Source organism: Peromyscus maniculatus, chromosome 6 (assembly GCF_049852395.1).
Source record: "Peromyscus maniculatus bairdii isolate BWxNUB_F1_BW_parent chromosome 6, HU_Pman_BW_mat_3.1, whole genome shotgun sequence".
NCBI lineage: Eukaryota > Metazoa > Chordata > Mammalia > Rodentia > Cricetidae > Peromyscus > Peromyscus maniculatus.
Genome location: NC_134857.1, coordinates 34485068 through 34500569, shown reverse-complemented (window position 1 = coordinate 34500569; position 15502 = coordinate 34485068). Strand labels below are relative to the sequence as shown.

At 43.1% G+C, this 15502-nt stretch overlaps 1 protein-coding gene and 1 long non-coding RNA gene across 3 annotated transcripts in view; both read left to right on the top strand.

Moving 5' to 3' along the window:
* Maml3 (mastermind like transcriptional coactivator 3) overlaps positions 1-15502 on the top strand; it is a 431258-nt gene that overhangs the window by 82651 nt on the left and 333105 nt on the right. The gene's annotated exons all lie outside the window — the stretch shown is intronic.
* Positions 4602-14171, top strand: LOC143273843 (uncharacterized). Its single transcript, XR_013052052.1, has 2 exons — positions 4602-9734; positions 11486-14171. It is a non-coding gene; the product is annotated as an uncharacterized LOC143273843 (long non-coding RNA).

Below are 15502 nucleotides of genomic sequence, written 5' to 3'. Positions count from 1 at the left end.
TTTTAAAAGGTTACCATTGTATGTGGGTATTGCCTGAGCTCTGCACTTTAAATGTAGGAAAGGTTCCCGTGTGGAAAAGGTTCCACATTATGTTATTGTCACAAGTTGAATTAGCTGCCCAGTGCTGGCAAATGAGTCTGCTTTGTCCCCGTGGAGGCAGTACAGAAACACCGCTGTCCTAGGAACTTAGGAGGAACTCTCCCACTCCCCCGTCACTACCCCAGATGCTGGCACGCTCTGGGCATTATAGTTTAATAACACAAGCGTTGTTAGTCAGGGGTACTGTCATGCTGTGTGTGCGGCCTCCCTCCCCGACACTGTGGCTGTGTCCAGCACTTCTCTAGAGTTAGCGAGACACGTGGAACTCTGGGCCCTTTGGATACCTGGGCTCAAGTCACATCCCTGAGCAGTGGAGGAAACGAAAACTTCTGAGAGCTTTGCATCTCTTTCGATCATTCCTTCCTTTCCTCTGCCTCCCCTCCTTTTCTTCCGCCTCTTCCCCCTCCTCCCCTACCTCCTCCTTCCCCATTCCTCCTCCTCTTCCTCTCCTCACCCCTCATGCTTTTCATTCTCTCTGTCTTCCCTAAGGTCTCCTCCTGAAAGGCCCACAGGGGTCAGAACATTTAGCAGTGACCTTGATTACTATCTGGAGTTCCTGTAAATTAGTGCAGACATTCCAGAAAGCGTTGCTGCTGAAGCAAAGGCATGCCACAGTGCATCATTCAGGGGCTGGTGTGTGAACATCATCTCTTAGGCTGCCCATATAAATCGCCTTAGCCCTAACCCATTTCCATGAAAGATTGGAAATCTTGGAGATTAAAAATAGCCTGTGTATTAGCAAATCCCCTTTGTTCAGAGTCTGGATAATTGGCACTTAAAGATTTGTGGTTCACCTCTCAAGGCTGGTCTCCAGATACCACCTGAAGCTCCACAGGGCTGCAATTGGACAGTGTCTCCCTGGAAAGGGAGCAGCAGCTGGTGGCAGGAGCAGGTCCAGGCCTCCTTGGCCCTGCCTGCTCAATGTAGCCTTCAGACCAGGTCTACCTGTCACCTGTGGGAGCAGCTCCTCCGCACAGGCCCATGCTGTTACGCATGCTCCCTGGTGACCTTGGAGGGAAGGAGAGCTGGAATTCAATTACTGTTGATTATTTTCATAATTATTCCACTTTGCATCCCTGAACTCCACTGAAGACAGTTCAGCAATATGATCTCCCCCTGGTCAGTTCCCCCTTTTCTTTCCCATGTGGAGAGACTAGTATTCTGGCCTGAAGTGGAGTTCTTTTCTCCTGGATTCCTTCCCAGGGCACATGTTTTCACATCAGCACCAAATTGGGTAGGTTGACCTGTGTGGTCTAAAGAAGTCTATACTTGAGAGAAAACTCTGCCTTCTATGGATCAGGGTTGACATGGACAGACAGGGAGCAGAGTTGTGCAGAGGTCCATCAGTCACCAGCTGTATGCGTGGGGAGAAGCCTTCCTTACATGCCCGTTGTGTGATGAAGGCTGAGCCGCCTTATAGGCCAGTGATACGTCAAAGCCACCCCTGGGTGATAGTCCCACCTCCACTGTTCGAGAGCTGAGGTTCAGAGCATTTGCAACATGTCTAATAACAAAGTGGTGACCAAATTCAGTGTTTTGTTTGTTTGTTTTGTTTTTAAGACAGGCTCTCAGTAGCCTAGGCTGGTTTCCAACTTGCTGTGTATCTCAGATTGACCCTGAGCTTCCTATCGTCCTGTGTCCACCTCCGGGTGCTGAGATTACAAGAGAATGCTGGGATCACAGGTGTATCCCGCCACACCCAGGTTCGTGTGGTGCTGGGAACTGAATCCAAGGCTTTTTATGTGCTAGCCACGCACTCTACCAACTGAGCTACATTCCCCAGCCCTCCTAGACTTAGGTCTTTTTATGATTAAGGTTGTATAAATCAAGTCAGTCTTGAAAAGCACAGGTCAAAGTCTGTGATGTTTTATATATCTGCTTTACTCATTTTTGGCTGTCTTTTTTGGTCAGGCTAACTCACGAGACACGTATAAGGGCCCCCCGGAAATTGTGTGTCAATCAGTTGCTGGTGATCGTGGGCCTCCAGAAGCCTGACTAGTTCGGTTCCACTGTCACAAAGTTAAGATGTCACATTCTCACTGAGCAGGTGTTTACTGAGCAGCCTTTTCGTGTCAGGAACCACTCTGTGTTCCATTTCCTCCTGGAGCTCGCTGTTCAGGATAGTGGTGTTGGAGGGAGGTCAGTGGGGGGACTCCCCTTTTACCAGGGGAATGATTGCAAACTCATTAAGTTACACCGTAGTGTCTGATTCTAACGGGGTGTGGATGTGTGTACAGGTTGGAGGGTGTATACACTCACTGGTCTTCAGGCTCCTACAGCGCTCTCCTAACTGAGCCATATCCATGGCTCCAGATGACCCTATTCTTGAAAGAGGGATAAACTTTACAACTCCAATATAGAGAACCTTTGAAAGCCGAGCTCTGCTAAAGGGCTCAAAAATCTTAATACAAAAGCTTCAGGGTCCAAATTCTTACAATGAACTCTGCTCTGTTTGCAACTCAGGTGGGTTGTCAAGGTGAGCAGAGACTGTCTGGGTCAGGTTTAATCTAGAAGATTTGAAGTTGCCAGGGCCAAGAGTCACGGCCTGGAAAGTTCCCAGTTGAGGGTAAAAACCTGCTGTCGATTGCCAGTGCAGAGGAATCGGCTGCTTATTCCAGGAGAAGGAGCTCACTCAGGCAGACAGCTGATAGGTACACTAACTGCACCTCTTCCCTTCTGCTACAGTAAGATACAGATTAGCAAGAGGTATAGAAGTCTATTCATTTTTGAGACAGGATATGTGTGATATGTGTCCTAGGCTGCTGAGAATGCTGGCCTTGAACTCTTGATCCTTCTGCTCCCCAAACAGAAGTGCTTGGACTACAGGTGCATATCACTGCGCCTCATTTATAAGTTTGCTACAGACTGAAACCAGGGCTTGAGAAAAATAGGTAAGAACGCTAATCAGCTGAGCTGGTTTTTCAGTCTTCCTTTATTTGTTTACCATGTTTCTTCCACATGCTAGTCCAGTGCTCTATCACAGAGCTACATTCCCAGTTCTGGATGGAAACAACAACAACAACCAATAAAAAGAGAGACCCATTCTACTTTGATGACTTTTATACAAGAAAAGCAAATTGTATGTTCAGGTATACCCTCCTACATAATGTCAGCAGAATTTATAGTTTCATATCTTATATGTATCTTCATAAAGTGGCTTTGGGACCTTGCTGGCAAACCCTTTATAGAAAACAACACTGTTCTGCTTCCCTTCTGGGTCTTGGAGACATCTTAGTGGACAAGCGCGGTGTCTTGCTCCCCAAGTGCCTTTACATGCTAGGCGAAGTGGAGACAGCCTCACTCCAGCCTGAATGATGGTTAGAAAAATGTCATCCGAGTGAGTTAGAACTCTATTTGATAATCTTGGCAAAAGATTTTCACTTTCAAGAGGTGGGAAGTTTGGAGCTTCCTATCGTCTTCCAGCACTTTGCAGAAGGCCTTTGGAAAACCTTGTCATTAGAGAGGAGGCCAAAGAAAGAAAACTTAAGGGGTAGCTGTTGGGTTTTGGTGAGGTGAGGAGAGATGAGCATCAGGGTTGGTGGTGGGGGTGGCATTTTCTAGCAGGGAAGGGGAAGGGCTATTGTATACTCTTCAGGACCTGGCTTCTGAGTTGCAGCGCCCAGCAGGTTCTGCCCCTGTTCGTTTGCATAACAATAGGGTTCCAAGCCTCAGGGTTAGTGTTTACTTCTCACTGAGGAGTCAGATCAAAAATAAACTGGTGCTTAAGTGTGGAAAGTCAAGAGGCCACCTCTAGCCCAACTACACAAGCAACAAAAATACTTGTAAATTAGTAAAGCCCTTGAATCTGCCGCCAGTGTGGGAAACCCTGCATAACTGTGGGAAACCCTGGGTGACTGGCCCGGTTACGCGGTTACACTTCACCTTACATTTGTGCTCATGTGTGCTTCTTACATTTCCCGTCATGAGTGACTTACCAGAATGCCATTTGACTTATGAAGTCATAAGTGGTCATTTGCCTCTTGATCCAGACTTTTCCAGAAGCACTTTATAGAATCAACTCCCCCACCCCAAAATACCTCTGCAAGGATTACGGGCCCGTTTGTGTGATTAGATATGGATTATGATCAAGTTATTCAAATTCAAAGTTTGCTGCTGAGTTTTCTCAGTAAGCGACAAGGACCGTGGCATTTCCCCAGCAACTTCAAGATACACAGAAGTGCCCGAAGCTTGAGAAGTGCATTCTTAACCCCTCTCCCAGTGTTCTCCTGGTGACTTAAGGAATGTATTTGCATATTAAATGTGTCAGAGAGTACCTCGTGGTATATTATAGTTTAACTGTGCATTTAGCCAAATCTTAGATCCAAAGAAGGAAAACTTGAAATCCTCCCTTCCTCCACCCTAGCAGACAAACAAAAAAGAAAGGATATTTCAATTCATGATATTCCAGATGGTCAGTTATTGTCAGGTTTTGTTTGTTTTTTTTTTTTTTTTGGCCGGGGGGGGGTGGTGGTGGTGGTGGTGGTGGTGGTGGTGGTGGTGGTGGTGGTGGTTCAAGACAGGGTTTCTCTCTATGTAACAGCCCTAGCTATCCTGGAACTCACCTTGTAAACCAGGCTGGCCTCGAATTCACAGAGATCCACCTGCCTCTGCCTCCTGAGTGCTGGGATTAAAGGCATGCATGACCATGTCTGGCAGTTATTTTCAGTTTTATCATGGCACTCATGTCCTGGAAGATTCTCATACATGCCAGGCTAACATGGAACTACACCCCCATTCATATTCTCTGTTTAAGAAGGCAAAAATAGCATATGCTCCATTGTGGACAGATTTTCTATTTGATTCATACTACTTTTGGTATCTAAAAAGGGAGAGTTGAAAGTGGCCAAAAGACTATCTCCAGAGATGCACCACCACTTTCGAGTCAGTCACATCTGCCAGGTGAGCACTGGGTTGGTGTCTGGTCCCATATGGCACTGCCCACATGGGGTTGTTTGAGAGGTATGTGTGTTGTTGTGAATGCCATGCTTCCTCTCCTTCCTTAGTGCCTTTCTAAACAAAAAAGACTTCAGAAGCAGATGTTTTTTCCTGCCACACCAACTGTTTGATTCAACTTAGCTTTCATAAATAGTGGAGTTTGTTTCTGTAACAATGTCAAAACACTGGGCTCTGGTGGTAGCATATACAGGCACCATATTGTCACGTTCTTCTGTTCCTCTGGCAGCAAGTAGGGAGTTTTGCCAGTACCAAATGAAGTCTAAGTAACAAGCTGTGGACCAAGGTGACCCTGTGGGAAAGAGACACCAGCCTTCCTCATGAAGGCCATTCCCATTCCGACACTTACATTTGCTTATTGGTCATTAAATAGGTGAAAGGTGTATCTCGGTTGACACAGATGATTGCTGGCCACAGCGTATTGTGGTAACCGGCTATCAAATCAGTCTTGTTACCTGCCTTGAGTTTGCCTACTGAATATTTGCGTTGTGCTCAGAAGTGTTCTTTGCTTTCATTATAGAAACCATTTGGGATTCTCTCATACAGAATCTTCTAAGAGGAGTCTTTGTTTCTCGTTAATCTCCCTCCTGGACTGGAGGCAGTATGTCTCCTAACTGGAGAGAGAATGCAGCCAGCCTTCCATGTCATAGTTAAGGGATTATTTTCATTGTGCAGACTTCTCTCTGTGATCAATCGCCCTGATGCACTGACCTGTTTAACTGATTTAGGACGATGTGGTTTTTTTTTTTTTCCTCCCAATTCTAGTAAAAAGTGAGGACTGTTCAGTGAAAAATTGTGACTTTTAGGCTTGGTGTTGAGGATTGAGGGGGTAGGCAGAAGGAACGGTGAGCAGAGCTTTGAAAAGCAACCCCTGCTTGTAGGTACCACACAGAATCTGCTTTGACAGTGCATGCCTTTTGGTAGCTCCAGACAATGTGAAATCTGTCATCATACTACTTGCTGGTAACTTGAAATAAAAACATGGCTTTTCCTGGACACTTGCTGCTTCTCTTACCTATTTCAATGAGCAGATTGTTCTGTTTTTCCAGCTTTGGATTTTAGCTAGAATTTGAATCCTCTGCCTCAAATCCAGTGGCTTGTGCCGTTACATTTCTATTTATGTATAAATGTTGTATAAATTTTGTAATTAAGCATTGGGATTATTTTTATATGAATAATACAAACTATCTGTTCCTGAGTGGATTGCAAACTGTGAGGGCGTTAGAATATCAGTACGACGGTTGAGGTAGGCAATGACTGCGTCTATTAGCTTTCTGTCGGTGCAACAAAAATGCCCAAATGATGAACGTCAGAGGGGGATCGGTCAGCGACCAATTGCCCCTATTGCTTTTGGATCTGTGGTGAGGCAGTATGTCCTGGTAAGAGTGTGTGGTTGGCTACTCACTTCACAGTGACTGGGAAGCCCAAGAGAAGAGGAGGAGGAGGAGGCTGCTCCTTCCTTATATCCCTGACAACGCCATATCCCCAATGGTCCAGCCTCCTCCCATTAATCCTACCTCTAAAAGGTCGCACCACCTCTCAATAATGCTGTGGGCCAGGAACGTAGCCTTTAATATTTCAGCCTTTGGAGATACTTATCCGTGCCACAGCACCATTCAAACACTGCTTCATAACATTGTTATGGGGGTGTACTTTCTAGGAGAAATTCATGACATAAGCCAGACTCACAACTTGTCTTTTAGTGCCTGGTCCCTTTGAAGTGACTTTCTGTGCATGCACAGTGACTGTCAAGTGATTCCTGTCCCCATGCCCCATTCAAAGGAGTCTTTGTTTTATTTTGTTTTGCTGTTGGTAGGGATCAAACAACCCGGGGCCTTCTGTATGGTAAGTAACACTTCCCAATGCTTCTAAGATCTGAGTGACTGAGCTGTGTCAGGAAAAGGGAACGGTGTTAAATTAGGGGAGGTTAGCCCAACTTGCTTCTCAGTTTTGACTTTGAGTTCAGGTTTGTCGTGTGTGTGTGTGTGTGTGTGTGTGTGTGTGTGTGTGTGTGTGTGTGTGTTTCCAGCCAGGGTCTCTCTGTGGCACAGTCCCAGTTGTCCTGAAACTCCCTTTGTAGACCAGGTTGGTCTTGAACTCACAGAAATCTGCCCAGATCTGCCTCCCGAGTGCTGGGATTAAAGACATGGGCCACCACACCGCAGCAGGCTTGTCACTTTTGATGGCTAGCTTGCCATCTATTTACTTACTTACTTACTTATTTATTTAGCCAAATCCCAGCTATTGGGTGTCAGACCTTAAATAGTGTAATAAAAATTGGTGTTACGTAAGACCAAAAACTTAGGTATCTTTGAAGTTCCAAATAAGTCCAAGAGCTGCTCTGTTGAAGCAAAACATTTTCACCTCTACTTGAGATGTCTTTCACATTTCTGTCTGATCTATTGGAAAAAAGGATGCATATTTGATTTTTCCATTACAATATCAATAGAAACTCTGATAGTTTCTACAAAACTAAACATCTTTGAATATTTTTTCTGTCTCTTTTCTTGACCACTAGGTTTTATAAACAAACTTGAAATTGTCAAGGCCAGTCTTCAAACCAGCCTCTGGAAGGATTGATTCCTTGTATTATTCTTATACAAATTAATTAATTGGACCTCAGACTATGTTCTGGTTCACATATGGTAACCTCCCCCCCCTTTTTTTTTTTAAATATACAGCCATTTATTTTATATCTTTAAAAATATGATTTTAAGCAGTGGAGTTTTAAACTATTTCTTTATTTAGGTTGGGGGAGCCCATGCTAAGATTCACATGTGGAGGTCAGAGGTCAGTTTGCTGGAGTCAGTTCTCTCCTTCCGTCTCTTGGGCCCACTGGGAATTGAACTCAGAGTGTCAGGCCTGGTGACAAACACCTTAGGTCACTGAGCCATCTCATCAGCGCCTAATTATTTTTCACAATACGAATGTATTTTATTTCCTTAAGAACCAGATTAGAATGTCCCAGCACTTCTTACCATGTTTGACCTAAATTACCGATTTTACACATGTTCTTATTTGTACTCCTTAGGAACTGCGGGTTACCAGGTGTGGGAACGTTCCTGTCCCTAAGTCTGCACATAACAGGGGATGTGATTTTTCCTCCAGGAAAAGAACATCTTCCCTGCCAATAGGAATTTTTCTAGGAAGTGTTTTGTTTTGAATCCCCCAATCTTCCTGGGAGGCACTTACTTACCTATTAATTAATTAACACAGGAGTGTTGTACACATACAGTGTGGTATTTCTACACATAGATATAGGGTGATCAAGTTATGGTCCTTGTCATATCCATCACCTTAAACCCTGACCATTTCTTTTTTTGGGAATATTTAAGATCTTTTCTTCTGGTCACCTTAAAGATACAATACTTTGTTGACTGTAATCCATTCACGATGCCCTAGAATGCAGAACTGAATCACACTATCAAACTATGCTTTGGGCCCATTAGCCAACCCTCCTCACTCTCCAGTCACCTACCTTCCCAGACCCTGGCCGTATTTGTATAATTCCCTGCTCTGTCCCTTTGACAATGCCAGGGTATCATAGCCGCTCAGACAGAGAGGAGAAACGGTTGTCTTTTCTTCATTCTGATGATGAGTTACCTGCTTAGCCATTTCTTTCAGACAAAGAATGTCTGGAAAAAATGTCAAATGTAAAAAGAAAAAAACAAGGTTCAAAAATGGAAGTAAAGTTGCAGTAGAAAAAGTAGGAGTTGTTCTCAAGAGCTCTGCTGTCTGATTCTGCCCTGCACATGAGCAGACTTCGCAAGGAGAGAAACACCCCGGAAGACAGTCTTTACCTGAACTGTAGCTGCCAAGCGCGCGCGGAGAAGAAAAGATGTCATTACCAGAGTTTTCATGCAAGATGCAGGCTTCTGTGGGAGATGGGGCATCCCCAGACTCCTTGCCTCATGCATATTCCCCTTTTCATGTATGTCCTTTAGTCTCTGTTCTGTGCTGAGATTTCATATTCAGTTAGTCACACGATGATTCATGTTTACACCCAAAGAATTTACTCAGAAAGACTGGGAATTTACATGAAAAAATTTTATTGTGCTGTTTTGGAACAGCAACAACAAGAATAACAAAAACAGTTTGTGAAACAAACTGAATGATCAGATAAAGGGCAAAACAAAACGAAAAAGGTAATAGGCTAAGGTGATGAGATCATAGAGAGCTGTGTCATAGTGAGCTCCTGCTGAGTTAAAGATGGACACCTGAAGTCATATGACCCTGACAGGCAGGATACAGAGATAAATGGCATCTGCTATCTACTTGTCCACTCGATGGCAGCAGTCAAGCAGGCAGAGAGCGCTGCATCAGATGACAGGTTCTTCTTGGTAACAAAGTAGCCTAAATTAATGTTTTCCTAAAGTTCCAGGCTTGAAGGTCTTCCATCAAATATGAAGTATTCAAGGGAAAACACGCTACTTTTACTTTTTAATGACTCATAATTTTCCCCTGTTCCATTGTGGGTTAATATTTAACCTTTTAAAGTATGACAGGTCAATAAAATAAACCTTCTCTAGACTCATGTTCTGGCTTTCCGGAAAGGGAGTTTTGAAAGAAAATAAAATGAGCGTAATTCTGCATGTAATGAGGTTACACTTCTATCCACCTCCACCATCTGGAAGCTGGGAGTATGTTCAAAAATGAAAAACCAAAAAACAACTCAGAAAGAGGTATATCTTTGGGATGGGGACAGTTTCACATTTAACCACGACAAAGCATGTGGCCATTTTGGGATCCCAGGACAAGTCATGAGAAGCATCGTTGGAAGAGACCAGGGAGAAAAGCCAAGTTGCAAGTAAGGGAGACATAGTTTTTTGGACCAAGGGTAAGGTCAACAAGCTCTGTTGGTTTTAGACCCTGCCCCTCATGGACCTCTATTACTAACGTCCCTGTCAATGATGATCATCCATGAGATGCTGTGTTCTACTTAAGAAAACAAGACTATAAAGCTGCCATGTTTCTGAAAGATGTTATTAGCGATTCCCACCAGGCTGGGCTTTAGCTCCGTGGAGGGCTGTTATCCCTGAAATCCTAACGAAGTGTCATGTTCACTGCTTACTTTGAACAGTCTTGCTGGCCAAGGGCTCTTTCTGACCTTTCTTCTCTTTTAATGCCATTGCAGGTACAATCCATTTAACGTCCTTACCTTGGTGCCTGTATACAGTAATCTCTTAATAATTATAAGCCATCCTTATTAGTGCTGGCCCGTGTTTAGGGCTGGAAGATACAGAGTATGATTGGACTTTTCTGAATCATTCAAGGAGACTATGAGAAGAAAACTCAGGTTCACTGGGGGTATACTGTGTGTCCTCCATGGAGAGATGTCTCAGCACCCTGCAGAAATAGTTGGAACCAGAAACTTAGGGAGCCCCTTCCTTGTTTCAAACACTGGATTGAATTTGCTGAAGTGAATGAAGGCTTCCGTATGGCAGGGACCTATAGTGCTAGAGACTACACAGGTATAGAACTGAAAGCCAGTCAGTGTAACTACCCCCACCCAGTTTGTTGTTAACAAGAAAGAGGCCTTTTGTTAGGTGGCCAGTGTACTTCCTTGATGGAAACTGGGTCTTCTGCTCACTGTCCCGGTGCTTTGAGTCCTGCCTGGCCCATGGTAGTTGCTTAGCAAGAACTCAAAGGAAGAAATTCATGTCATTTGAACCTGTGGGGTTTTATAGTCATATGGAAAACTCTGTGTCCAAGGAACTGTGTTTTTACCTCCACAGGGGAGGTAAGACTGCTTTTAAGTTCCTTTTCAATTTACTGTTTTCCTGTAATTGTAAGGATCTAGATAGTTCAAGTGAAGACAAGAAGAATGCAGATGCAGATGTCATCCTTTAGACAGCTGATGAGTGGCCTCACTGCGACAGCCTTTTACAAGGCAAATAAAAATCAATAAAAACATGGAGGGAGGCTCTTCAGGGGGCTGTCAAATAGGGGTAAAAAACATCTCACTGCTCTGGGATCTTTTCTTCAGATTACTGTTGGAAATTTAGCAAGTATTTGAAATCTTGAGAGAAACCAATGAATACTACCTTATAATATACCCATAGACGTTACAGAAAAATGGCAAACGAGTATGGATTTGATCATCTGTGGTGTAAACTTGTGGCCCGACTTTCTTTGAATCACTTAATTTTAACAAATAAATGAGCTGCCTGGGGGAGGCGAGGAGAGTACTCAGTCAAAATAACGAATTCTTGAGTGAGAATGGATTTTGGAGGCCATGTGGTCTGACCTAAATAATACAGGAATTCCATCTACAGAATCCCTGACAGATGGCTATACACTTGTGTTTTGAATACTTTTTGGTGTCAGGAAATGTGTTATTTCAAGAGGCAGCATATTTTATTGTTGGACAGTTCTGAAAGTTAAAAAAAAAGTAATATTTTCACACATAAAGACAAAATTTCTGTCTTTCTAGCTTCCATCTGCTGATCCAAAATATTTATTAAATACTCTACAGTTGAAAGAAATTCCATAGCTGTGCTTTCCCATGGAATGACCAAATAGGTGGCTGTCCAGTACTTACAGAGCCTTTGGTGGAAATTCCTCAGTGCCTTGGAGATCACAGATGGTCTTGAAGGGCCCTTGCCTGCTGGGAGCTCATGGACTGATTAGGATACAAGATGAAATACATTCTACACTAGCAAATGAGTGACACCACAAGACCAAAGCTTTCTTCATACTGTCATAGGTAAGAAAATCTTGCCGAAGAAAGTTAGGACATAAGAAAAAGAAATTAAGTAAAAGTACTTTATTCTAATTAACTCACAAATAAGAACAACCAATGGCTCATTTATGGAAGCTGCTCAATGGCCTAGCCTCAAACTTTCTGTATCTCAGTGAACTTCTGGGCAGATATAATGGCCACTCTGAGGCCACTGAGCATCACTTAGGGTTTTACATTTTCACTATTCACTTTTTTTTGGGGGGGGGGGGTTCGAGATGGGTTTCACCGTGTAGCCCCTGCCTGTCCTGGAACTCTCTCTGTAGATCAGGCTGGCCTCAAACTCAAGAGAGCTACCTGCCTCTGCCTTCTGAATGCTGGGAATAAGGGTGTTCCCACCACGGCCTGGCTTGTTTACTTATCCACCCAAGCAAAACAAAGCAACTATGGTGGAATTGAAACTGAAACAAATTCTTAGTTGAACATCTTCTTTCATGGCTCCTGTTTTCACTGCATTTCTGCTCTTCCTCGCCACTAATAATACCTTCTCCTGGTCTCCTTCCTAAATGTCATAGTATGCTCATACTTCCATCTCTTTACCTATACACTTGTATATATTATTGGCTAGGCTCCATATATGAGGGAAAATATACAATTTTCTTTCTGAGTTTGAGTCACTTACTTTAATATTATACTTTTCATGTCCATCTGTTTTCCTGCAAATTTCATGATCTTATTTTTCTTTATAGTTTTCTTTTCCATTTTATATATGTGCTACATTTTCATTATCTAGTCATTTGGTGATGGACATCTAGATTGGTTTCATTTCTTTGCTATCATAAAAAAGGAAACTACAGACCAATCTGTCCGGTGAACATAGCTGAAAAATTTTTCAATGAAATGCTTGCAAACTGAGTTCAGGAACACACTAAGAAGGTTATGACCACGTGGGCTTCATCCTGGAGATTCAAGGTTAGTTCAGGGGCTGGAGAGATGGCTCAGAGGTTAAGAGCACTGGCTCCTCTTTCAAAGGACCCAGGTTCAATTCCAAGCACCCATATGACAGCTCACAACTGTCTGTAACTCCAGTTCCAGGGATCTGACACCTTTATGCCAATGCACATAAAATAAAGTTAAATAAATTATATATAAAAAAGGTTAGTTCAATATATGTAAACCAATAAATGCAACACACCTTGTAAGTAAACTTAAGGACAGAAACCACACAGTCATCTCTGTTGATGCCACAAAGGCATTTTACGAAGTTCACTGTGCTGTCATGACATGAGGAATAGTTGGAGTATAACTCAAAATCATAAAGGCTGTATATAGCAAACCTACAGCTAACATTGTACTAAAAGGAGGCAAACTAAGAGCATTTCCTCTAAAATCAGGAAGGAGACAAGGATGCCCTTGCTCCCTGTCTTGTTCAGTGTAGGCTCGAACTCTTGGCTGTGGTGGTTAGAAAAGACAAAGACATAGAAGAGAGGAATATTGGAAAGGAAGAAATCAAACTATCCTTGTTTGTACATGGCATGAGTCTACTCTAGAGAATCTACTTGAACACTCTGAGATCTAATAAACATAATAAAGTTGCAGGATACAAAATAAATATGGACACATATTCACATATATATATATATATATATATATATATATGTTATATATGTGCTTTCAGTGAACCCTTAGAATAAAAAATTAGGGGAAATATCTCATTGATAATCAGTAGTTCTAAGTTAATAAATAAAGTACCTTGGAATAAACCGGATCAAAGAAGTAAAATACTTCAACAATGAGAATTCAAGACCTTGAAAAGGGAAATCGAAGAAGACACTGGACAATGGAAAGACCTTCCAAGCACCTTGACTGGCAGACTTGAAATTGTGAAGATGATTATACTACCGAAATTGATTTATGGGTTTAATGCAATACCCATCAAAATTCTGATGTCATGCTTCACAGATGTGGACAAACAATCCAAGAATTCATGTGGACTACAAAAGACCATGAGTAGCCAAGGAAAACCTGAGGGCTAAGAACATGGCCGGAGGCATTATAATCCCAACCTCAAATTCTACTACAGAGCTGCTGTAGTGAGAGAAAACGTCTGGTACTGCCGAGTAAATCTTTATTAAGAAGTGAAGAAAAAAATCATGCTGTTGCCTTCCCCATCCCTCAGATTTAGCCAGCTGTAACCCCTTGATGTATAGTTCAGAGTCACCAAATTATGACCCATGACCAAGTCCCTGGCCTGCCATTTATTTTTGTGTGTCCCATATATTTAGATGTTTTCGGAAAATTCAGAAGAGAAAGAATATGGCACAAGAAATTCAGAGTTTTAGAGTTCAAAAATAGCAATTTGAATTTTGTCTACCAAATTTTTGTGAAGATTAATCTTTTCTCTTGCTTTGTAAATAGTTACATAAAAGTCTTGATTTTGCCCTTTGTCTCTCAAAGCCTAAAATATTATAAATGATGCTTTCCAGAAAGGGTTTCCTGTCCCTGATACATTCATTCAGAAATCCCTCATTTGTCTATGTATGCACACATGGTTGTGATGTTTTGTTTATTTATAAAAGTGGGACTGGGTGGGAAGGTGGCTGGGTTGGTAAAGTCCTCGCCCTGCAGGAATGCGGCCTGAGTTCGGATCCCCAGACTTCCTGGAAAAGGCTGAGCATGACTGCATCTTCCTGTAATCCCAGCACTGGGAAGGTGGAGACAAGCGGATCTCTGGAAGCTCATTGGGCCAGCTGAATCTGTGAGTGTCTCTCAAAAACTAGGGTGGTGGGGCTGGAGAGACAGGTCATTGGTTAAGGAGCACTGGCTGCACTCCTGAAGGCCCCGATCCAGTTCCCAGCACCCACCACAGCTGTCTGTATCTCTGTATCTTCCAGGGAGCTGACACCCTCTTCTGTCCTCCCCAGGGGCTGGACACATGTAAGCAAAACATGAATACACTTAAGAAAAAAAAAAAAAAAGAACACATGCAGGCAAAACACCCATACACATAAAATATTTTTTAATTTATTTTTTATAAAAAAGGTGGAAAGTGGGGAAAGAGATCCTTGTGTTAACTTGAGCCCTACCAAATAAATGCAGGCACACCCATACATGCAGGTGTGTATGAATACATGTATGCATGCGCTGGACTGTGTAGCCCCTCACCATGAACCTTTTTCTCTTAGTGTTGACTTCATGAGATGACTCTGACATTTTGAATGAAGAGACTTTAGCTGTTCCTACGTGTTGCCTGTTAAGGTAGTGCTGTGTATTAAAACCTCATGCTTAGAACCTTCTGGAAAAGAAAAGGACAAGGGAGATGTATACCACTCACTGCTTATTTCCCTTCCCTGTTAAATTTGTTAAAGGAATTAATTTGAGGTTTAAAAATACTTTGAGTGAGAGCTGGTTTTGAGGGGCATTTGGAGGCTGTCATTTCCACAGTCACATACGGGCTGGGTGACCATGGCCAGAACGAAGCTCTCTGCGCATGCCACACAGGCTTGTGTCCAGGTGTGCTCAGCCAGTGTGCGTCTGTGGGAAAGAGTGAAAATGTCACAGTTGTGCTTAATTAGCCTTGGGAGCCGGCCACCCCCGGCAGCACCACCTGGTGGATCTGCGTCTCGGTGGAGAGAGTTTGGTTCCTTCCCCAGTAGCTTTTCACTCCGTGCACATTTCAGAGTTTAGACGTTAGAGAGTTTGGGAAATGCAGCTGGGCAGGTTCAGCCTGGGTTTCACTGAAGCCTTCTGCATCCATCCCCATGACAAGTT